The 25,386-nt window shown below is 43.7% G+C and overlaps 1 protein-coding gene across 1 annotated transcript in view; it reads right to left on the reverse strand.

Moving 5' to 3' along the window:
• Positions 1-24,141, reverse strand: part of LOC126187816 (uncharacterized) — a 555,698-nt gene extending 531,557 nt beyond the window's left edge. Inside the window, exon 1 of the mRNA XM_049929103.1 lies at positions 24,001-24,141. The gene's annotated coding sequence lies outside the window, so the exon portion shown is untranslated. The remainder of the gene's footprint in view (positions 1-24,000) is intronic.
• Between the last annotated feature and the right edge of the window lie 1,245 nt (positions 24,142-25,386).

A 25,386-nucleotide genomic window follows, 5' to 3' on the forward strand; every position in this document is an offset into this window, starting at 1 on the left:
CTTCAATTCCTTGTAGAATTATGAAATACTTTTTATGTTTAAGCATTACGACCCTTTATAAGAGTTGAAACAGCCGTTAGATTTACGCAAACGGAGATCTATATGTACAACTTGCGAACCTCAACTCAATTTGACCTTGTGTTGGATCCAGAATGCTGTAGACATTCAAACTGAAGTCGTTTCCCTCGACTTCCGGAAATCTTTCAGTGCAGTTTGGTTTACTGAGTAAAATATGAGCTTATGGAGTATCATACAAGAATTGTGATTAGATTCTCGACGTCTAAGGTCACAGAACTCTAAAAGGCAAGAAATCGTCACACATAAGAGTTACCTCCGGAGTACCCTAAGAGTCTGTTTGGTTGTTATATGTGAGTGAGCCGATGGATAAGGTAAAAAGCCTCGTTATACTGTTTGGTGAAATCTAAGCTACATAGGAAACGGAATACAGGCTGACCTACGGAGAAGAGACATTCACTGAAATGTTTGAGAGCTGATCTTCAACGTAAATCAGTACAACGTTCTGATCGTTTCTGGGTCTCAGTCTTTTGACTGGTTTGATGCGGCCCCGCCTAGAATTCCTGCACCAACCTCTTCATCTCCAGCAGTTGCACCCAACTTCTTCAGTTACCTGTTTGACATATCCCAATCTCTATGTCAATCTCTGCCTTCTCTACAGTTTTAACCCCATGCAGCTTCCTGAGGTGCCATGGAGGTTATTCTTTCATGTCTTAACTAAAGTCTTAACATTCTGTGCCTTGTTTTTGTTAGGGTTTTCAATGTGTGCCACTCCCCTCTAATACTGCGGAGAACTTCCTTATTTCTTATCAGTGACCTTAATTTTCAACATCCTTTCATAGACCGTATCTCAAATGACTCGAGTCTCTTCTTTTTCGTTTTTACCACAATCCATGACCGAATTCCTTACAATGCAGTGTTCCAAAGAGACATTCTCAGAAGTTTTTATTGCTAAGTAAGGCTGGTGTTTGATACTAGTGGACTTTTTCCACTTGTGACACATACATACACAGGCACACTCGGTATTCTACATATGAGCGCCTCGGACGACAAAGGGACTAACTGCTTCCATGCGGAGGTTGGGCAAATGCACGACCCCGACAATTACTTCCCCATAATCTGTAATAAGGGTAGGTCGTACGTCATCACACTTAGCCCTGTAGCTAACGTGGCTGAAAATGAATAGGCTTCTCAAGTGATCTTGCAGCAGAAACCGTAACAGTGGCAAGCTTCTGAATTAAACGTAAATAACAGCTTCATCACAAATAATTTGAGAGATCGCTTCGTATAGGTAACAGTAGGCTACACCAACGATTTGGATGGTCTGGTTATTCATTCACCCATGAAAAAAACACAACAATTAGAAAGGCGACCGCGAATGAGTTATGCAAATATACAGGGTGATTCTAATGCCCCTACCGACGTCGTTTTATGCAACCCGCGATGTTATATCTGGCCTTCAAAATCCATGTGTGGGATTTTCAAATTCTCTCGCCCGCTACGAGCAGACTATTAGTCTTACAGAAAAATAAACAAGGAGCAGACTATTAGTCTTACAGAAAAAATAAACAAGGATTTTTTCTATGAAATTCAATGTAGTAAAATGTTTTTGGCTGGTATCCATTTTCGCTGGAGGCAATGGTTTTCGAGTTATCAAAGAAAAATGTACAAAAATGACCTTCAAAAGCAACTCCACCCCTACGCTGATCACTCGCCAGTAAGGATTTCTAGTATTATATTCGTGGCGCTTGCGCCTACCACTTTATAAAAATTTGCGACTACATGAACTCACTAGCATTTCCCGGTAATCGATCTTTATTGGTCTCTATCGTTTGGGATGTTACACAACCATCATAGTAGGCTATTTCTTTAACGTTATTGATTTAAACATGCCCTTCAGGGTAATGAAAGAAAAATTACTTTTGTAAACTTCACACTAAAACTAATTACGTTGATAATTCTATCCAAATCTAACTCTTACAAGCACAGTAATCCCGTAATCAGAAATTCTGAACACTACAACGATGAAACTGTTTATATCACACAGTTTAAATTCACAAAATTGTCATGTAAATTTTAAACAGACGTAAATTTTACCATTTTCTAGTGCTCGGCTAGGCCGGTGACGCAATTAGGCCAGTCAGTGAAGACCATAAACGGGCAACTAACGAAAGTAATGCAAGCAGTCGTAATTTTTGTACAGCGGTAGGAAATGAAAGTAATGCATGCAGTCGTGAAGGAGACCCGTGAACAACGTACTGGAAATCTTGACAGGTGGTGGCCGAGTGCGGAAGTGCGGGTGCGTTTGAAGGTCACTTTTGTCCTTTTTTCTTGAATAACTCAAAAATTACGGCCTCTAGCGGAAACGAGTCCCAGTACAAAATATAACTAAATTAAATTTCCTAGAAAAATCCTGTTCATTTTTCTCTTTTTTCGGACCAATAGTTTGAGCGTAGATAGCGAAAGAACATGAAAATTTCGCGATTGGTTTTTGAAGGCCAGGTATAACATTATGGGTTACACAAAACAACATAGGCAGGGGCAGCTGATCACCACATAGAATTAAATAAAATGACAATGACAGTATGTCTGCTGAAACGTTTGCGTGTTTGCTATTCAAATGGGGGAAAATTCCCTCAGTCAAATATTCATTGCAAATGCGCGTATTATAAAGACCGATAGCGCATTAAGTATACGAAAACCAACACCCAATCCACACAATTTGTTTTCAGTAGCACGTTACACAAATTATAAATTTTCTTAAGCATTAACAAAATCTTTTAGGCTTACCAGTAATAAATATCAAATTCATTCAGGCTTACAAGTCGCAAATATCAAATTCTAAGTCCTGAGCTGCTCAACTGAGATCAAAGACACAGCAATTTTTACTAAGCGCAAACAAAACATAACGTATGACCGGCTACTCGCCGCCCATTTTCCATCACTTTACTACCCAAGCACACATATAAGATACCGAATCGCCGTCGCGGAACAGAATGACCACCAACATGTCTAAATGTGGCCATGTTATCATGAACGCATCAAAATACAGCAAAATTAACAAACAAGTCCACCAAGGAAGTCAGTAATTTATACTGTTAAATACACATTGAAATTAGTGGTCACTTCGCTGGCGATTTCCGATCACACAAGAAACATAAGACTAATGGTTATTCATAAACAATGTAAGCACATAGTATGCTAAAACGTATTTAATACGGCGAAGGAAACATATTAATCCCGGAACGACAATGTGGGTTTGTGGGAGGATCAGTTTCGTGCTTAGCGCTCTCTGTTCATGTGCAGTTTCAGCGCAGGCAGCGTTCTGTGAGAGCAGTTATGTTGACAAGTTATTTACCGTGCTTAGGTGCGTCCTACGTGAGTATCGTTAGTCGAATGCGATACCACAGTGTGATTAATGCTTCAGGCTCTTATCGGGATTGTTTCTTGATCTAGTGTAAAGAATGTGGCACGGACTTTGAAGGAGTTACACTTGAAGAATTGGCAGCTAGTGATACATGTTCATCTGATACAGAGTTCAGTGAACTGGAAAGTACTGAATAAGATAATATTGTCAGTGGCCAAGAAGAGATGATGATTTTGCAACAGGAACCAGCAGATAAAGACGAAACAATGTCTCAAAGAAAGTTATTTATAGAAGAAATTTTTATGAGTGGTACAGACCACCATTCCACTTAAAGAAAACCAGATGGGAATATGTCTAGACGGTAAAGAAGACAAAGAGCAAATTTAGACGGAAGTGCAACTTGAAATGCATAAATACGTAAATGGATTAATATGCATTATACAGGGTGAGTCACTAACTATTCCTACCAAGAATAACTCCGAAAGTATGATAGGAGCTGAAAAGCTTGTGCGACAAATGTTGCATGGGACAACGGGAGCCACAATATGACGGTTTTTTGTTGCTAGGTGGGATACCTACAGAGATATGAAGGTCAACTTTGATTTTTAAATGATATGCTACAGTTTCGTACTTATTTTCTGATAGCGGCTATCGTGACGAATCCAGTTATGTGTAACAGTAAGGTCTTTGAAGTTCAACGAAGGTCACAAAGGTGGCATGAACGTCCGTTCGAAGTTATGACCACTGCAGTGGTGCAATAATCTTATCAGGGGTTGACTGGTATTCCTTATCACTTCTTCTCTTATCGAAGCACGTGCTCTGACAGTTATCTCTCGCATATCTTCAGGTGTAAATGGAATGTCCTTATAAACAATGTCTTTTACGAATCTCCACAATAAAAAATCCAGAGGCGTCAAGTCTGGCCGGCCACGACACATCTCCCCCTCGTCCAATCCTACGATATGGGAATTGTCTCTGCAGCTCATTTCCAGCCATCAGCGAAAAATGTGCCGGAGACTCATCGTGTTGATACCACGTTATGTTCCTTGTTCCTAAAGATATTTCTTCCAATAACAGACCTAATGTGTCTTGCAGGAATGTGGTGTACTTCTTAACCATTAAGATTTCCTTCGACGAAGTAGGGCCTATAATTCTGTCCTCCAGAATTCCATACCATACATTCACCGACCACAGTTTTTTGTGCGCAACTTTCCGCACCAAACAAGGATTTTCAGTTACCCAGTAATGCATGTTATGCAAATTAACATTTCCATGGTTCGTGAATGAAGCCTTGTCAGTAAATAAAATCAAATTAATAAATATGTCATCCCTCTGAATCTGAAATTGAGCCCATTGGAAGAATTCAGTTCGACACATACAATCCGTACCAGTTAGTTTTTGGTGGAGATTGATATGTTAAGGAGGTTATTTATGGTGATGCAGAACACGAACAACACTATTCTGGCTCATGTCAGATTCCCTTTTGTTTTGACGCGAACCAACACAAGGATCTCGAACCACAGTGGCAAGAGTACCAATTTCCGGTTCCTCGTTAGTAACTTTCCTTTGCCAGATATGTTTCCGATGCGTTAAAGATCCAGTTGTTCTCAATTTATCACACACATATTTAAATTTACGACGTGTAGAGTGAATACATTGGGGATACTTATAAGCGTATAAGTCTGTAGCTGTCACTGAAATTTGTTGGCATTCTCCGTAAATGAGAAGCATATAGACTTGTTCTTCGAAGGAATACATCATTCACATTCGCTTCATTGGACGATACCAGTCTTACCGTCCCTATTAGAGTTGTATTGCGAAACCCGTCGAATGGTGTTTACATGTCTATGGCACTTAGATGGGTACGCTGTATTCGGTGAATGTTTACTATTTGCACGATACACGAGAGGTAATTGTCAGAGCATGGTCTTCGATAAGTGCCGAAGTGATCAGGAATACCACTCAATCCATGATAAGCAGATTGGAGTCGTCTCGATAGCCGCTATCAGAAAGAAGTACCAAACCATAGCATCCCATTTAAAAAAACAAAGTTGACTTTCATATCTCTGAAGTGACCCTACCTACCAACAAAAAACCAACGTCATATTGTGGCCCCCGTTGTCCCATGCAACATCTGTCGCACAAGCTTTTCAGCAAATATCATACTTTCGAAGTTATTCTGGGTGGAAATAGTTAGTGACTCACCCTGTATTCCACATACAGTGAAGACGATTTTTTTTTCAGCAATAGATGATAAAAATATTGTTTTAACGTATTAAGCTAAATAAAGCTTGGCTTTTTAGTGTTTTTGTCTGGCTATGAATAAACCCTTTAGTTTCTGCTTTATATCAATCATATTCTTGTAACTATAAAAACAGATGATAAATGCTCGCCTTCATAAGTGAAATAGTTTTAAAAGTAATTTAGAGAGTATATACGGTGTTTAATTTTTGGGATCGCGAGCAGTCCCACATTGGGGAACGTGTTCCGAAAAATTCAGTTTGGTGCCAGGGTTAAATGTAGGAATAGAAATTGACAAGCCCTATTCGTACGGAGCACATTTTCGCGGCTTTTTTTATGGTGGTTTCAGAATATGCGTAAGCTTAACCTCATCCAGCTGACGCGTTGTTATTAGTAGAAAAAAGTTGAAGTCTGTGGCACTTAACACGTGAACTGATTTCTGGTGTGACTATCGTTCGCCAAGGCACAAGGAGCGGGAGGGTGGCGAAGCTATATCCTTGATCCCCAGACGAAATCCCCACCACTCACTTTGAAAGCACGTTGGGTGGACCTGTGACTATGCAGGACGAACTAGAACGATGAGAAATGAATACTTAATTAATTAATCAGCCTAAGAACTACAAATGTTGGAAAAAGAGCAATGTTATGCGTACTACATGCTGTACTCATTGTAAGTGTATGTGTGGAGGAATCGTCGTTCTGACACATCTGCGTAATTATCTGTGATTAAAAACTGTCGGTGACCTGTCAGTGGTTGTAGCTAACCCGTCAGCTATTGTCTCAGGCTTGACTGTAATTTTTGCTCAGTGCACTGACTAGTTATTAAATTTTGAGGCGTTATATAATAATGACCATGTAGTTGTGCAAGTGTAACTTCAGTAATAATTATCTTTGCAGTGGCAATGCACTCACCTCGCTGTCGTGATCACTGCAGTGTAGTTATACTTCTTGTAGGACGTTCTTACGATTTATTGGTTAATTTCGGAATTAGCGGCCCTAGCGATTTGTCCCAGAAGCTACAGCCATAGCCATTTGTTCTACAATCTGCGAAGTCCTACATCTTTACCGTATTCAGCTCCTGGTGACACTCCACCGTATCCCTGTTTTACCGTTTTAGGCAGAAGCCCAAGCGACCGCTCATTCACCTACCTGTTCGTCGCCGGTCGGTGGTAGCCGCACTTCCTGATAGGGCCATTTCGGTTTAAAAAATACGATCTCTGACAAACTGACAATAGATGTTATCTTTCACGGAATGCCCCCTATTTCAGTGGTAATCCGCCTTTTATGTTCTACTTGCTTTGTCCATTGTGCTTTACTTCGCTTCCAAGATAGCAGAATGCAAGAGGGTTGGAACTTTAATGGTGACAACTATTTATTTACAGTTCGAGTTTGAAAGTTTTACTGACCTTCATAGTAGTCACCAGCATTGTGTATAGCCCGTTGCTAGCGATGTAGACGTCGTAGGATACTCTCAGCGCTGCCAGTTGTGTTGACAGTTCGAGTGGCGCGGTCTATTGCCCGACGAATTTGTAGCAGTTCTGAAGCGAATGCCGTGAAATGTTTCCTTCAGTTTAGATATCGAATTGAACATACGAGGGCTTAAGTCAGGGGAGTGTAGTAGGTTGTATAGCACTTAGCAGCCCCATCAGTCAAACAAATCAGTAACAGCTTGCACTGTACGTGCCTGAGCATTGTCCTGTAAAATGATGGTCAGGCCCTGCAGAAAGTGTCATTACTTCTGTGTCTAAGCTGGCCGTAGGCTGCGTTCCTAAAATGAACAGCATAGAGACAGAAGTGATGACACTTTTGCAAGACCTGACCATCATTTTGCGGGACAGTGTCAAGCACATACAGTGCAAGCTGTTACTGATTTGTTTGACTGATGAGGCTGCTAAGTGCTATACCACTTACTGCACTCCCCTGACTTAAGCCCTCGTGAGTTCAACTCGATTTCCAAACTGAAGGAAACACTTCACGGCATTCACTTCAGAACTGCTACAAATTCGTCGGGCAATAGAACACCCCACTCGAGCTGTCAACACAACTGGCACTGCTAAGAGTATCCTACGACGTCCACATCGCTAGCAACGGGCTATACACAATTCTGGTGACTACTATGAAGGTCAGTAAAACATTGAAATACGTATATATTTTGTACGAGCTGTAAATAAATAGTTGACACTATTAAGGTTCCAGCCCTCGTATTCACTTTATCTAATTCGCGGCCCTCGTCCTCAGTATTCTCACCTATATTCGGTTTACTGCCAGTGCAAAGAGTATGATTATTAGTCTTTCCGTTCCATTCAGTACGTCTCGTACCTTTTACTCACTTGCACTGAGTATGTTAATGTCATCAGCAAATCTTATCATTGGTATTCTGTCACCCTGAGTTTCAATCTCTGCTTCTTTTATTTCCGTCCTTGCTTCTTCGATGTACAAATTGGGATGAGGGACGATTTACTCCATCCCCGTCTTATCAGCACCATAATCCAAACACTTCTTACTATGACCCCTCGGTTGTTGTATACATTGAGCATAAAGCCGACGACTGTATAAAACAAGTTGTAGAAAAATGCAAATGCTGCAGTGAGGCATTGTGGAAGTCTCTAAAGAAATGTAATTCATTCCCAAAGGAGTGCTTTATGAAATATTTGCGGCGACGATTCTTAACTACTGGTCTCGGTCTGGGATCCTTGTCAGTTAGAAAAAAGGCATTTATTTATCTGTTGCTTCACCAATTATTTAATTTTGCGACGTACGTTTCCGGTTATTAATCCACTGTCTAGCATTACAGTGAAACACGTTACTGCGCATGATCTCACAAAACTAAATAGCTAAGAATTTGCAAACATTAGAAAAATTAACTGTTACTAGCAAGCATACAAAATTTTAGATTCACAGTCGTTCTGTGCTACAGTACATCAATAAATAGGTGGTAATCGATTTATAGTTGGGTGGAATGTAACAAAATTTTTATGGGCAAGAAGTGAAATTTGACAGCGTTAAGAACTTGATTAACTCGTCTGCTTGTTCATTTAGCAGCTGTTCAGTATCAATCTGTTAGTGTCTCTTGATCAGCAATATCCCAAGCAGTGTTAGTGTCTTTGGATTGTGTCCAAAGTGCTCTACGAGAGCCATCATGAAAACAAGCTGAAAGAGCAAACAGTGTTCAGTTACACTCTACTTTTTATGCTGCCATATTTGACTGATTACACATAAATGTTTTCTTAAATTCTATTTAGCTGTAAATCAATGTACTACTGATTTCTTTGTATACTCGTATTTTAGTCTCCTGGTGCTCATAAATATATTACTTTGTATATTAAGTTTTAGTAGTTTCTGTAATGATTGTTAATTCTTTGTTATGTAGCTTTGCGGCTTTAGGAACAGTAACTCTGCCACTGTTGCTAGAAACTGAGTAATTAATAATCTGAAATGTAAGTCATAAAATAAATAATTAGAGAAACAAGTGAAAATAAGTAAATAAAGCAAAAAGAATGTATCATGTAGGATTAGTTAACGAAATAAAGAAGATAGAAAAGGAGCAGCACGTCTAGTCACAGGTTCATTCTCTAAGTTGTAAAGAATACCAGCGGTTCGCGCTACAGGGGAGTGGTTAAGTATCATACAGTGGTGTGCTGTTCAAATTCTGAGTGCATGTATGACAAAAGTTATCAGGCAAAATGTTTACTCCCCACACATACATCTCATGAACATAGAATTTATACTCTTAGACTCACGGTGATAGTGTTCCTCTATGAACACCTGTTTCAGACGTAACGGCAATGTTATGAGCAGGATAGATTGTTACTAACCGTAAAGATGATAGTCTGATTTGGAAACAGGCACAATGAAATGACTATTACACATTAGCTTTCGGCCAGAGCCTAGTCCAGGGAAAAATATGCACAAATTCACACAAGCAAGCACGCAAGCAAGTACGCCTCACGCGGTCATACGTGTGAGAGTCGGTGTGTATGAGTGTTTTCTTTTCTGGAGAAGATTTTGGCAGAAAGCTAAATGTGTAGTAGTCTTTCTGTTAGGCCTGCCTGCAATTCAACATGTCATCTTTATGGTGAGTATCAATCAGTCCTTTTCATAATATCGATGGTATTCTTACCGGGGATTTCCATTGTACTTTAGACTTGTCATTCATTAAAAAGCTATAATACAGTTTACTGGTTCCTATTGAATTAAGAAGCCTGGCTGTGTTTCTGTGAACGATTTCGTTTCATCTCTTACGATTTTATTTGAAATGTCTGTTTTATGGTATACCAAACAAAACGTTTATTGTAAAATGTCTATCGGGCGGCCTGTTCCTGCTTCGTGAACAGTTGTCAGGTCACCCAATTTCCACACACCATTCACGAATGCAAAAGCAAAAAATGGATGATAGTGGTAATGTAGCGTCACGAAATTTGCACTGCGGCACTCATATTTCTCCCGTCCAAGCAACACTCGGCAAAGAAAACAAAGAATATGTAATCTACATTTTTATAAATTTCTGTGAAGTGTAAAAACTGATCACTCGCTTTCTTTTCTTGTTTCCTGTCCTCCTAACGAGACTGTGGTGGAACGAAGTCCATCCCGCGCAGATCACAGACGGTCCGTAAAGCCGTTCGTTATACGCTCGCGCGATGCGAGATTACGATGGCAAAAGAGCCAACTACGTCCTAGCGGGGATTCAGTGGACATTATTATCTTCTTGCTATGAGACTGTAATGAATATATTAGTTCACTGTAATCATTTGAGGCTAAGTTGCTGTTGTAATCAGACACTGCTTAGTTACTGTAACAACTTTTGTACTTAACAGTACACAACTGTTGTAACTAAAAGTAATTAGATACGTATTTAACTTCATGTAACGGTGTTTCGGGGGGGAATAGTAAATATTTTAGGAGATGGTAGCATGGGTAGATTCGAATAAGACCATTCATGTGTCCTATTTTTAATGTTTGCGAAGTACAGCTGGCTAAAGAAAGAACTTTTGCCTTCGCGTGTTGCTTCTCCATTTTCTGTGGTTCTATGCAGCCAATTTGAAAGTTTCCCGGAGCACCACCAGATGTCAGCGCAACAGAATTACTGCGTAGTAATAAGTCATCCTTTTTCTTTTTCTATATACATAAGGTGCGTCAGAGCACTGGGTAGAGCTCTGTGATACAGACGACTCTCCGTTGTTGTTCCCGTGTAGTGATTTGTCAAGATGAAGGAAATCGAGATTCTAGCAGTGACTATGTACTTACAAAGAAACGCAGAAAAGCATATAAAATTCACGCCGATCTTCGGAACTCCGGAGGACTCTGATCCTTCATTTATAGTTGTTGTCAAGTGGAAAAAACAAGTTTTAATTTGAATGGGAGGGTTTAGATGGTGATCTACACAACGCTTAGTCAAGATGTGCCACACATCCACACGTTACTGCAATGTGCATAAAATGGTCACGGAGAATAGTCGACTCAAAGCATGAGAAATTGCTGAAGCCGTGTGGATCTCATTTGAATGAGCAAATCACGTTTGAGCAGTGGAATTGGATAGCAGAAAATTATCTGCTAGATGGATGCCTCGACTCTTAATACAGTATCACTAACGCTTCAGAATGGATATGTCCAAAGAATCTTTGACCCGACCCGTTTTCAGAGCAACCGACAAGATTCTTTGCGCCAGATTGTGACTACAGATGAAACTTGGGTCTCATTACCATGCTACAAAGCAACCGTCATAGCATTGGAAACATGTTTATTCACCACTGCCATATTAAAGAAAAGGCAATACTGTCAGCGTGAAAGGTATGGAGTCAGTTTCCTGAAATGTGAAAGGGGTTCTGCTTGTCAAAAAATGTGTGTGAAATCTTGTGGGACTTAACTGCTAAGGTCATCAGTCCCTAAGCTTACACACTACTTAACCTAAATTATCCTAAGGACAAACACACACACCCATGCCCGAGGGAGGACTCGAACCACCGCTGGGACCAGCCGCACAGTACATGACTGCAGCGCCTGAGACCGCTCGGCTAATCCCGCGCGGCTGCTTGTCAGAAAACTATGTAATAAAACATCATTAACCTCCTGGACCAACTACAGCAAAAGATATGAAAAGAAGGCAGGCTAGGTTTTGCAAGAGCGCGCGCACACACAAGTGTCTTTTTTTTATGTCAGTAATACACTCCTCGAAATGGAAAAAAGAACACATTGACACCGGTGTGTCAGACCCACCATACTTGCTCCGGACACTGCGAGAGGACTGTACAAGCAATGATCACACGCACGGCACAGCGGACACACCAGGAACCGCGGTGTTGGCCGTCGAATGGCGCTAGCTGCGCAGCATTTGTGCACCGCCGCCGTCAGTGTCAGCCAGTTTGCCGTGGCATACGGAGCTCCATCGCAGTCTTTAGCACTGGTAGCATGCCGCGACAGCGTGGACGTGAACCGTATGTGCAGTTGACGGACTTTGAGCGAGGGCGTATAGTGGGCATGCGGGAGGCCGGGTGGACGTACCGCCGAATTGCTCAACACGTGGGGCGTGAGGTCTCCACAGTACATCGATGTTGTCGCCAGTGGTCGGCGGAAGGTGCACGTGCCCGTCGACCTGGGACCGGACCGCAGAGACGCACGGATGCACGCCAAGACCGTAGGATCCTACGCAGTGCCGTAGGGGACCGCACCGCCACTTCCCAGCAAATTAGGGACACTGTTGCTCCTGGGGTATCGGCGAGGACCATTCGCAACCGTCTCCATGAAGCTGGGCTACGGTCCCGCACACCGTTAGGCCGTCTTCCGCTCACGCCCCAACATCGTGCAGCCCGCCTCCAGTGGTGTCGCGACAGGCGTGAATGGAGGGACGAATGGAGACGTGTCGTCTTCAGCGATGAGAGTCGCTTCTGCCTTGATGCCAATGATGGTCGTATGCGTGTTTGGCGCCGTGCAGGTGAGCGCCACAATCAGGACTGCATACGACCGAGGCACACAGGGCCAACACCCGGCATCATGGTGTGGGGAGCGATCTCCTACACTGGCCTTACACCACTGGTGATCGTCGAGGGGACACTGAATAGTGCACGGTACATCCAAACCGTCATCGAACCCATCGTTCTACCATTCCTAGACCGGCAAGGGAACTTGCTGTTCCAACAGGACAATGCACGTCCGCATGTATCCCGTGCCACCCAACGTGCTCTAGAAAGTGTAAGGCAACTACCCTGGCCAGCAAGATCTCCGGATCTGTCCCCCATTGAGCATGTTTGGGACTGGATGAAGCGTCGTCTCACGCGGTCTGCACGTCCAGCACGAACGCTGGTCCAACTGAGGCGCCAGGTGGAAATGGCATGGCAAGCCGTTCCACAGGACTACATCCAGCATCTCTACGATCGTCTCCATGGGAGAATAGCAGCCTGCATTGCTGCGAAAGGTGGATATACACTGTACTAGTGCCGACATTGTGCATGCTCTGTTGCCTGTGTCTATGTGCCTGTGGTTCTGTCAGTGTGATCATGTGATGTATCTGACCCCAGGAATGTGTCAATAAAGTTTCCCCTTCCTGGGACAATGAATTCACGGTGTTCTTATTTCAATTTCCAGGAGTGTACATTTGGCGTGGTTCCAGGGTCTCCTGCAACGCTAACAACCCGCGACGTAACGCCGCTATGCGGGTCATCGCTTCAGCTCCGCAGGCGCATCGGCCGAAATCAAGCGAAAATCACTTTGCCTGCAGCAAGCGTGCTAATTCCGGGGGTACCCACAAGAATAGTAGAGGCCATCACACGTACGGACCTTTCGGGGCATCCGCCGCTCCATTTTCCTCTGCCAATCCGAACTAATAACTGTCTAGTATTCATCCGCCACACTGATAGAACTGCCCTTTCCCGGCGAGCAACAAGATGTTACGTCTCCGACAGAAGTAGAAGGTTGCCAGCACACAGCCGCTGCCCAGACTGAACGTCGCCCTTGCCACCCGGGAACACTGTGCATGGCGACCCGCTGCTCTGGCCATGGACTCTGATGCAGGAACTCCATGTACTGCTTGTTAGATGGGACTTCCATTTTTTGCCTACTTTTGATGTCGAAGAAGATTGTCGTTTTCGTTTGTAAGAGGACTTTTCACAAACTGTCTCACAGAAAGGTTACTTATTGTTTCCCAAGAACTTTAAGTTGCACAGAAGTTATTCCTTTATTTTCGAGAAGGACTTTTCTTATTTATTTCGAACTGCTATTGTATTACAGAACTTACATTTGCGGACGTAAACTGATTGTGTCAGTTAATTGATTTGTGAGTGTAATTACTGACTCCCTGTAAAAGTGCCCCAGTCCGGGACACTTCAGCAGCAACTAGAAAATGAGTTGTTGCCACACACGCCTTATTCGCCTAATTTAGCTCCAATGGAGCTCTATCTACTCACTGGGCTCAAAACATTTCTGGGTTGGCAGAGATTCTTTTCAGAGGAAGAACTAACAGCCGAAGTTGACAGGTACTTTTCAGGCCTGGAGGAATGTAATTTTCGAGAAGTGCTCAGGGCACTGGAACATCGCTGGTCGAAGTGCATTAGTGTACATAGAGACTACATTGAAAAATAAAAGAGTTTTATTGGTATAATTTATTATATTACTATTAGTTATTTAATTAAAATTTTCTTTAATTATATATTACTATAAATAAATAATCTTTATGTGTGATTTTATTTTAATTACTGGTTTAGTTATTGGTATTAGTTGTTTTAGCTCAGTTCCTTATTTCCTTTTTTCTTTACTCTCCTGGAAAATATAAATATTTCGTTTTAAATACCACAGGACAGCAAGAGATGTATTCCGCAGCGGCGATCTCGCAGAAATTCCTCGTCGGTTAGTGCTCCACCTGAAATCTCTGAAACCTTTACTCGCTACGCAGATCATTCGGCACAACTGTCTGCTATGTTTTTTGATGAGTCTGGATGATAGACCCAACAATTTAGCAAGTTAGAGTTTATTAATTCGGAGATAATCTCTCGAAGAATTCTGACCGTGAAAAATGCAGGTTCGCACTATTGTTCCAAACTTCACATCCGAGTGATCTACGTGTCGTAATATCTGTACAGTGATAATTAACTAATTTCAGTATGGATATATATACCTTCAATTCTTGATGTTAGTTATTGTATTTTGTTTTGGGCAAAAAACTGTTTGAACATTTACTATGTACCGTAATGGCATCTCACAACAATACAATATCTCTCCTCCTCTCACACGTCCGGTCTCTCAGTTTCCTTCACAAAGAGTTCCTCAAACAAATGTTTGGTTCGATTCTCGCGATTGGTATATGTCGTTCACCACAACATCAATTTTTCGCTCCCAAATTATTTTGCATAGATTGCTACACCATATTATTTATGTTTATAGTAATGCAAACGCAACTGCTGCTCTTGGAGAATACGATATCCCAACAGCAGAGTAAGTAGTGTTTATTCGTGTTTTCATTAAACTGTTGAGACTGGTGCAGTGCAAATGGGTCGTATTTTATCTGTAATCGAAATGAAAAGAGTATGAATGAATTATAAAACATTACTCCCTTAGGAGAACATAGTCCTTTAATTATCAAACAAGGAATCGCTGCACATATCGGGGCTCTACCTACAAGAATAAGGTGGACAAAATGTACTCACGGCCGCTTATGTCTTCACCATTTAACAGCAGAATCGTGTTGATTCCGCACCAGCGAGAAGAAGATTAAGTCAGACGACAGGAATTCTGCCATTTGCTAGCTTCAAATCACCGAGTAATCCCAATAATTCTATTAACTATTGAAGCTATTGTCACTTATGACGATGTCGATAACACTCGTAAGTCACACCAGTGGTGCGGCGAATATCCTTCATTTCTTTGTGGGAACTTTAAAAAAACGATTCTGTTTGATTGTGTGCTGTGGTAGGAAAGACATTCAGATGACTGAGCCTCTTGTGTTACCGAATCGCCTTGCAGGGCCCGTTATCTCGAGTTCCTTGAAAATGAGCTTCCATCATAAGGCAAAAGGCTCTTTCCAGCATTACGGGGCACCTGCAAGTTCTACGCGTCAGGTTATATAGCATCTAAATTTATATTCCTCGGAAGGTGCATTGGCAGAAATCGCCACGTTTCTCGGCCGCCATGGTGCTCTGGCATTTGGATATCACTGAAAGACAAAGTCTACAAAAAGAACGCTAACGCAAGAGACTAATTAATAGTTCGTATTGTGAATAGTGCTGCCTCCGCAAAAGAACGCTAGGATTACATCATAAGAGCTATATTTGTTATTGACAAGAAAATTCAGAAATTCGTTTATGTAAGAAATGTTATTTATGGATATGAACTTTGAAATCAATTATTTTTCCCAACAATTCATGGGTTTTCGACCACGATAATGGACATATTCACAAATGGTTTCTTGTTCGCGAATTTTTGGCCGAAGTCAGTACTATAATGGTGCCACAACCTGAATATTTGCCAGACTTGGTCTCAAGAGTCATTTGTTTCAAAAAATGTAGGAAATTATAAAGGCATGTCGTAATTGAGACTAAAAGAACATCGCTGAGATACCTAAAAGTCGAGTTCCAGTAGTATTTTGGAGATTGAGAAAACCTCTGGAATGAGTGTAAAGCACATAGTTAGGACTGTTTTTAAGGGCATTAAATTAGTGTGGGCGTAATAAGATTTTTCCGAAAAACGCAAATTCCCGTTATTTTTAGAATACATTTTGTATGCTTCTCCTGTAAGATGTGCTCACAGAAGCCAAAGTAATTTCACACGCAATGGAGCAGACCAAATAATGAAGGTGCCCCTTTATCAAAAGCAGCAGCGGCAGAATACGTTTCACGTAGAACAGTTACGCCCTGGGCTGCGATTGTTTCCCTGGGAGGTCACACGTGAGATCAGAGCACGTAGCGGGAGGCGCAGGCGGTTAGTGCGCGCTGTTAACACAGGCGAGAGTCAACTCGGCCTCCTGTGTTTGCGTGTTTAGTGTTCACTGTTTACCCCCTGCGCGCGAGAGTCTACTCGCGCTAAGTCACTCGGGCAAACTATGTTCTATCCCCCGTACTGGTTCGCAGGCGGGGTTGCAAGGTGAGGTCGCGCGAGTGACTTAGCCGGCACTTGCTGTGTGGGCTGTGCGAGTGTAGAATACATCGGCTACAACCAAAGTCTGCGGGCGTTCGACAGAGGCAGACGTAGCTAGTAGCTGAAGACTCTGAGGCGGAGCAAACGCAACACATATACTCCTATTCAAATAGGTTTTTAATACAGTATCACAGAATTTAAATTATCTGGAAGAATTTCGAATATTTTTCACAAGTCTTTAAATAAGGACAACTTTTTCAGAACTGTTGATTCAGAGCGATGATTTTTAAACAGTTAGTAGCTATGCGTAATGAATTGCCGGTTATCTCTACGTAGCATAGGCTTCGGGGCCTGGATTCTTACGGACATCGAGAAAGTTCAGCTAACTGAGCCTAAGGAAGTCGTATCAATCTCTGTTGTTTACGACGAAGGAGAATCAACACAGTGGCTGTACATCTACTTTAGAATCCCTGTGGCTGTACCTATTTTATGATTTGATGCGCCTTTAAATGACGTTTAATAATAATGGTTTGATTGACTTGAAGGTACCATTGTGTTTCTGGCATGGCAACTCTGTCCACTGCCGTAAGAACATGCCATTTTTCTAAGTGTCTCCCTAGTGTGCCGTAAAATACGGTAAAATATTTGTCACCGTCTAGTGTTTGTCTGATGAAATGTGTTATTTGCAAACTTTTTTTCTGTCTCTTGAGGTGCTCTGGCATACGTGTCAAGTTTTAGGCATTGTTTTATCATGTTCTATTGCACAGAATATGACAGCTCAAGCATCCGCAAAGTAGCAAGCAGTCAAGATCGGTAGGCCTGCCCAGACCACAAAGCGGCAGAAGTTTTTGAAGTGTGGGAAAGGTGTTGTGTGTGGATGTAGTATGGCGCTGGAGACAGACAGAGCGGTTATTAACCTTTCTGGTTTGGCGCCAAATGTATTACTTTAATTACTCAAGCTGGGTGTTCAGAAATTTTTAGATTCAGGTGAAATTAATAGCATCCGCTTTATAACAGTCGTACTTATCAACAATTTTAAACGCCGGCCAGGATGGCCGAGCGGTTCTAACCGCTACAGTCCGGCACCGCGCGATCGCTACGGTCGCAGGTTCGAATCCTGCCTCGGGCGTGAGTGATGTCCTTAGGTTAGTCAGGTTTAAGTAGTTCTAAGTTCTTGGGGACTGATGACCTCAGCAGTTAAGTCCCACAGTGCTCAGAGCCATTTGAACCATTTGAATTAGTCTAAACAGCTACAGCCACTGCAAATGATAATAATAATATGCGTTAGCTGTCTAACAAAAGAAGAAATTGTTTTTTGTCGAATTGTTTTGTACGTAATGAAGCACGTTTAGGGCAGGAACGAAATGATGTGTGACCTTTCGCCGCTACCGTCTCAAATTTCTTTGTAAGTGAGAGTTTTCGTGTTTTTTTTATATTTTCGGACAAATGTACAAGATCTCTAACACATGTGTTGGTCCACGAATTAACTTCTGAGCTGAAAACCAGACATTCTTATGTTGTACCACCACAACAACTGATACTACTGCACACCTCTTAGTTAAATGTTTACTTGTACTGACGCTTACTTCATGTCGTCACTTTCTCAGTCAACGAATCTGGTCTCGAAGGCCCAGTTCCTTTGTGGACAGCTTGTTCTGGTAACTTTCTTTTATGTTAGCACTTAAAAATAGATTCAACGGAATTCATGTTGACACTGCACCCTAAAGTCGATTCCCGCACAGTGAACAAACAATTCGGAACACAAACTGCCGTTTGTGGAAATTATTAAATCCAAATAGTAATGTCTACCAACACGCTCACTTGACGAGAATACAAATGAGGCCTTGAGAACCGTAAGTGCCTAAAGCACACCGTCGTCGATCCCATATTTAAGTGAGCATCAGGGAAACCAGTGAGGGTTTTAGGCGCTCAGTCCGGAACCGCGGGACTGCTACGGTCGCAGGTTCGAATCCTGCTTCGGGCATGGATGTATGAGATGTCCTTAGGTTAGTTAGACTTAGAACTACTTAAACCTAACTAACCTAAAGACATTATAAACGTCCATGCCCGATTCTGGATTCGAACCTGCGACCGTAGCAGCAGCGCGGTTTCGGACTGAAGCGCCTGGAACCGCTCGGCCACAGCGGCCGGCCCGGACAGCGCTAAAAGGCTGCTCCAGTGTGTTACTACCTAGCGGCATTGACGTAAACCGGTAGTTGATTGGTAAGGGCTAGTTTTGCACGTCGTGGGTGCACGTCATTTATCAAATCCGTATGCATTTGACCTGTAAGGCAATGACGTCACGCCAGTTGCGCATGCGAGAAAGCTCCTTAAAACGTGCACAAGAGAAGATGTGCATGTGACCCAGATGACAAATTTCACAGAGTCTAGAGGATTAATAATATATAGCATGGTAGATTTAGCAGGTTGTATTTCAGATTATAGCATGTGTGTTATGAAACTTCCTGGCTGATTAAAACTGTGTGCCGGACCGAGACTCGAACTCGGGACCTTTGCCTTTCGCGGGCAAGTGCTCTACCGATTGAGTTACCCAAGCACGACTCACGCCCCGTCCTCACAGCTTTACTTCTGCCAGTACCTCACCTCCTACCTTCCAAACTTTACAGAAGCTCTGCTATGTTATGTTTAACAGCATCACATGAAATGCCTACAATATTCTTCACTGGAATGGCCTTTGCAAGGCATGGTTCTTTAAAAGACATAAGAAATTTATCTCCAAAGTAATCTATGGCGTCTAAACTAATGAGTTGTAGAAGTTGCGTTCTGATCCTACCCGAATCTGGAGAAACATACCCAACCAGAGCACAAAGGGATTTGTGCAAGCTAGTTTTTTTTACAATTACACCTATTTCTACTTTGGCAACACTTTATGACGTTGCTGCATTTACATATTTCATTCTAACGTTCTGGGCTATTTTAAAATCACAAATACATCTTTCACCAAGGGGATTAAATGTTTAACAACCTGGAATGTAAAATTATGTTCTGCAAAACAAGTTTCCAGTTCAATCTCTGCTTCTTTGACTGCTCTGTTAACTGCACTTTCACGTTTTCAGCTATGTACGGAATGGCCATGAAAGTTTTCACGAACTTGATATGGCTTTGAATTTGAACACGTTTGTGTAGTTTGCACTTTCCACGTAGTATTTCCACGTTACGCGCAACATTTCATTACTGAAATTTGCCTTAACCGTCCCTTGAAGTTAAGATCACTTAGCCCCTGGTCTTGAAATTCATTTTTTCTGAAAACTATTGGAAATTTTGTGGTAAGATCTTATGGGAACAACCTGCTGAGATCATCGGTCCCTAAGCTTAATCTAGCTTAAACTAAGTTACGCTAAGGACAACACATACACCCATACCCTAGGGAGGACTCGAACCTCTAATGTGGGGAGCCGCGCGGACCGTTACAAGGCACCTAGACCGCACGGCTGCTTCCGCGCGGCTCTCGAAACTTTCTCACCGCCTTCTTCTGGCATGATTTCACCACGAACTGTTCTATTTTTAGGAGTACTTTGTTTGCCTCTCATTTTACACACTAATCATACGTAGTACTAAAACGCTAACATGGCCGGTTCTTACTATGTAGGTACACTTCCACTGAGACAGGGAAAACACAACTGTATGGGAAAGTAACGCGCTAAAGCTGCTCTTTCGCAAGGTAGGTTATACAAACAGGGGAAACTCTGGCAGTGAGCTCGATAGAAGCAGGGTATATCTGGTTCTACACTCCTGGAAATTGAAATAAGAACACCGTGAATTCATTGTCCCAGGAAGGGGAAACTTTATTGACACATTCCTGGGGTCAGATACATCACATGATCACACTGACAGAACCACAGGCACATAGACACAGGCAACAGAGCATGCACAATGTCGGCACTAGTACAGTGTATATCCACCTTTCGCAGCAATGCAGGCTGCTATTCTCCCATGGAGACGATCGTAGAGATGCTGGATGTAGTCCTGTGGAACGGCTTGCCATGCCATTTCCACCTGGCGCCTCAGTTGGACCAGCGTTCGTGCTGAACGTGCAGACCGCGTGAGACGACGCTTCATCCAGTCCCAAACATGCTCAATGGGGGACAGATCCGGAGATCTTGCTGGCCAGCTACACCTTCTAGAGCACGTTGGGTGACACGGGATACATGCGGACGTGCATTGTCCTGTTGGAACAGCAAGTTCCCTTGCCGGTCTAGCAATGGTAGAACGATGGGTTCGATGACGGTTTGGATGTACCGTGCACTATTCAGTGTCCCTTCGACGATCACCAGTGGTGTACGGCCAGTGTAGGAGATCGCTCCCCACACCATGATGCCGGGTGTTGGCCCTGTGTGCCTCGGTCGTATGCAGTCCTGATTGTGGCGCTCACCTGCACGGCGCCAAACACGCATACGACCATCATTGGCACCAAGGCAGAAGCGACTCTCATCGCTGAAGACGACACGTCTCCATTCGTCCCTCCATTCACGCCTGTCGCGACACCACTGGAGGCGGGCTGCACGATGTTGGGGCGTGAGCGGAAGACGGCCTAACGGTGTGCGGGACCGTAGCCCAGCTTCATGGAGACGGTTGCGAATGGTCCTCGCCGATACCCCAGGAGCAACAGTGTCCCTAATTTGCTGGGAAGTGGCGGTGCGGTCCCCTACGGCACTGCGTAGGATCCTACGGTCTAGGCGTGCATCTGTGCGTCGCTGCGGTCCGGTCCCAGGTCGACGAGCACGTGCACCTTCCGCCGATCACTGGCGACAACATCGATGTACTGTGGAGACCTCACGCCCCACGTGTTGAGCAATTCGGCGGTACGTCCACCCGGCCTCCCGCATGCCCACTATACGCCCTCGCTCAATGTCCGTCAACTGCACATACGGTGCACGTCCACGCTGTCGCGGCATGCTACCAGTGTTAAAGACTGCGATGGAGCTCCGTATGCCACGGCAAACTGGCTGACACTGACGGCGGCGGTGCACAAATGCTGCGCAGCTAGCGCCATTCGACGGCCAACACCGCGGTTCCTGGTGTGTCCGCTGTGCCGTGCGTGTGATCATTGCTTGTACAGCCCTCTCGCAGTGTCCGGAGCAAGTATGGTGGGTCTGACACACCGGTGTCAATGCGTTCTTTTTTCCATTTCCACGAGTGTATAAAGGGGGAATCCTTGGCAGTAAGCTCGCTGGTAGCAAGAGACATCGGATTCTATAAACGGAGGAATCCCTGGTAGTGAGGTCACTGATAGCAGGAGGTTTCGAGAACCATTGCATTTCTTTACAATATAGCTAAATGTCTGAAAATTTTTCTTAGTTTACTTACGTTTTCTGAAATTATTCCTCATTTTTTCTTCTTGCCCACAAGACCAAATTTTTCGCTCGTTCAAGGGAAATTTCCCTCAATTTGTCATCCGTGCTGCTTACTGAAGTGGCAGGTGCTGAGCCTTGTCCATCCTGCTCGTTGCGCCTGTGCGTTGCTACATCTACATCTACATTTACATTTACATTTATACTCCGCAAGCCACCCAACGGTGTGTGGCGGAGGGCACTTTACGTGCCACTGCATCAACTCCCTTTTCCGTTCCAGTCACGTTTGGTTCGCGGGATGAACGACTGCCGGAAAGCCTCCGTGCGCGCACGAATCTGTCTAATTTTACATTCATGATCCCCTCGGGAGGTGTAAGTAGGGGAAAGCTGTATATTCGATACCTCATCCAGAAACGCACCCTCTCGAATCCTGGACGGCAAACTACACGGCGATGCAGAGCGCCTCTCTTGCAGAGTCTGCCACTTGAGTTTGCTAAACATCTCCGTAACGCTATCACGCTTATCAAATAACTCTGTGACGAAACGCGCCGCACGTCTTTGGATCTTCTCTATCTCCTCTGTCAACCCGACCTGGTACGGATCCCACTCTGATGAGCAATACTCAAGTATAGGTCGAACGAGTGTTTTGTAAGTCACCTCCTTTGTTGATGGACTACATTTTCTAAGGACTCTCCCAATGAATCTCAACCTGGCGCCCGCCTTACCAACAATTAATTTTATATGATCATTCGACTTCAAATCATTCCGTACGCATACTCCCAGATAATTTACAGAAGTAACTGCTACCAGTGTTTGTTACGCTATCATATAATCATCCAAAAAAGAATCCTTCTTTCTATGTATTCGCAATACATTACATTTGGCTATGTTAAGAGTCAGTTGCCACGCCCAGCATCAAGTGCCTATCCGCTGCAGAAATTCCTGCAATTCCGTGCAATTTTTTAATGCTGCAACTTCTCTGTAAATTACAGCAACATCCGCGAAAAGCCGCATGGAACTTCCGACACTATCTACTAGGTCATTTATATATATTGTGAAATGTAATGGGCCCTGTGGCATGCCAGAAGTTGCTTTAACCTCTGTAGACGTCTCTCCATTGAGAACAACATGCTGAGTTCTGTTTGCTAGTAACTCTTCAATCCAGCCACACAGCTGGTCTGATATTCCGTAGGCTCTTACATTGTTTATCAGGCGACAGTGCGGAACTGTACGAACGCCTTCCGGAAGAGAAGGTAAAAGGCATCTGCCTGGGAGCCTGTATCTAATATTTTCTGGGTCTCATGAACAAATAAATCGAGTTGGGTCTCACACGATCGCTGTTTCCGCAATCCATGTTGATTCCTACAGATTAGATTCTGGGTTTCCAGAAATAACACGCCGGCCGCGGTGGTCTCGCGGTTCTAGGCACTCAGTCCGGAACCGCGAGACTGCTACGGTCGCAGGTTCGAATCCTACCTCGGGCATGGATGTGTGTGATGTCCTTAGGTTAGTTAAGTTTAAGTAGTTCTAAGTTCTAGGGGAGTGATGACCACAGATGTTAAATCCCATAGTGCTCAGAGCCATTTGAACCATTTGCCATCCAGAAATAACATGATAAGCGAGCAAAAAACATGTTCTATAATTCTACAACAGATTGATGTTAGAGATATGGACCTATAGTTTTGCGCAACTGCTCGACGACCCCTGTGCTCTTTTCCATTCATTTAGAACCTTCCGTTCCTCTATAGACGTGCCGTACACGGCTGTTAGAAGGGGGGGGGGGGCAAGTTCTTTCTCGTACTCTGTGTAGAATCAAACTGGTATCCTGTCAGGTCCAGTGGACTTTACTCTGTCGAGTGATTTCAGTTGCTTTTCTATTCCTTCGACACTTATTTCGATGTCAGCCATTTTTTCGTTCGTGCGCCCATTTAGAGAAGGTACTGCTGTGCGGTCTTCCTCTGTGAAACAGATTTGGAAAAAGGTGTTTAGTATTTCAGCTTTACTCACCCCTTTGTCCCCCAGCTGCTCGACACGGCAGTGCAGGAAGGCGGTCTGCCCCACGGCCGTTGTCACGTTACGTGGCACGTTGAAGTCGAAGTACGGCGTCGACGTGGCGTTGTCGCCGTCCAGCACCTCGTTATCGTCCAGGCCTCCTGCCACAAAGCAAACACAAAAACTTAATGTAAATGTCGCGCATAAGTCATAAATTTTACTGACACGTCTTTTAATACACACGTCAAAAAGAATTTTGACGGTTCGGATACTTCCGGAACCTATACAGAAAATTGGAATAGAGATAAACATAAACGTCATTTCTGCCCTTTTTATTGCTCATGCAAACCACACATTGCATGTTGTACCACAATACAGCGAGACCTTCAGAGGTGGTGGTCCAGATTGCTGCACACACCAATACCCCTAATACCCAGTAGCATGTCCTCTTGGGTTGATGTACGTCTGTATTCGTCGTGGAATACCACCCACAAGTTCATCAAGTTACTGTTGGTCCTGATTGTACCACTCATCAACGGCGATTCGGCGTAGATCTCTCAGAGTGTTTGGTGGGTCACCTCGTTCATAAACAATCCTTTTCAGTCTATCCCAGGCATGTTCGACAGGGTCCATGTCTGGAGAACATGCTGCCCATTCTAGTGGAGTGTATCGTTATCCTGAACGGAGTCTTTTACAACATGCCCACGATGGGGTGACGAATTGTCATCCATGAAGAATGTTGCCGATATGGTTGCACTATCGGCCGCAAGATGGCATTCAGGTATAGTGCAGCCGTTACGGCGCCTTCAGTGACCACCAGCGGCGTACGTCGACCCCACATAATGCCACCCCAAAACAGCAGGAAACTTGCACATTGCTACACTCGCTGGACAGTGTGTCTAAGGCGTTCAGCCTGACCGGGTTTCCTGCAAACACGTCTGGTTGAAGGGATATGCAACACTCATCGGTAAAGAGAACATGATTCCAATCCTGAGCGGTCCATTCGGTATATTGTTTGGTCCATCTGTACCGCGCTGCATGGTCGTGGTTGCAAAGATGGACCTCGCCATGGACGTCGGGATTGAAGTTGCGCATCATGCACCCTATTGCGCACAGTTTGAGTCGTAACACGACGTCCTGTGGCTGCAAGAAAGGCATTATTCAACATGGTGGCGTTGCTGTCAGGGCTTCTCCGAGCCATAATCCGTAGGTTGCGGTCATACACTGCAGTAATAGCCCTTGGGCGACCTGAGCGAGGCATGTCATCGACAGTTCCGGTCTCTTTGTATCTCCTCCATGTCCGAACCAGATTGCTTTGGTTCACATCGAGACGCGTGGACACTTCCCTTGTTGAGAGCCATTTCTGGCACAAAGTAACAATGAAGACGCGACCGAACCGCA

The sequence above is a fragment of the Schistocerca cancellata genome, chromosome 5 (assembly GCF_023864275.1).
Source record: "Schistocerca cancellata isolate TAMUIC-IGC-003103 chromosome 5, iqSchCanc2.1, whole genome shotgun sequence".
Taxonomy (NCBI): domain Eukaryota; kingdom Metazoa; phylum Arthropoda; class Insecta; order Orthoptera; family Acrididae; genus Schistocerca; species Schistocerca cancellata.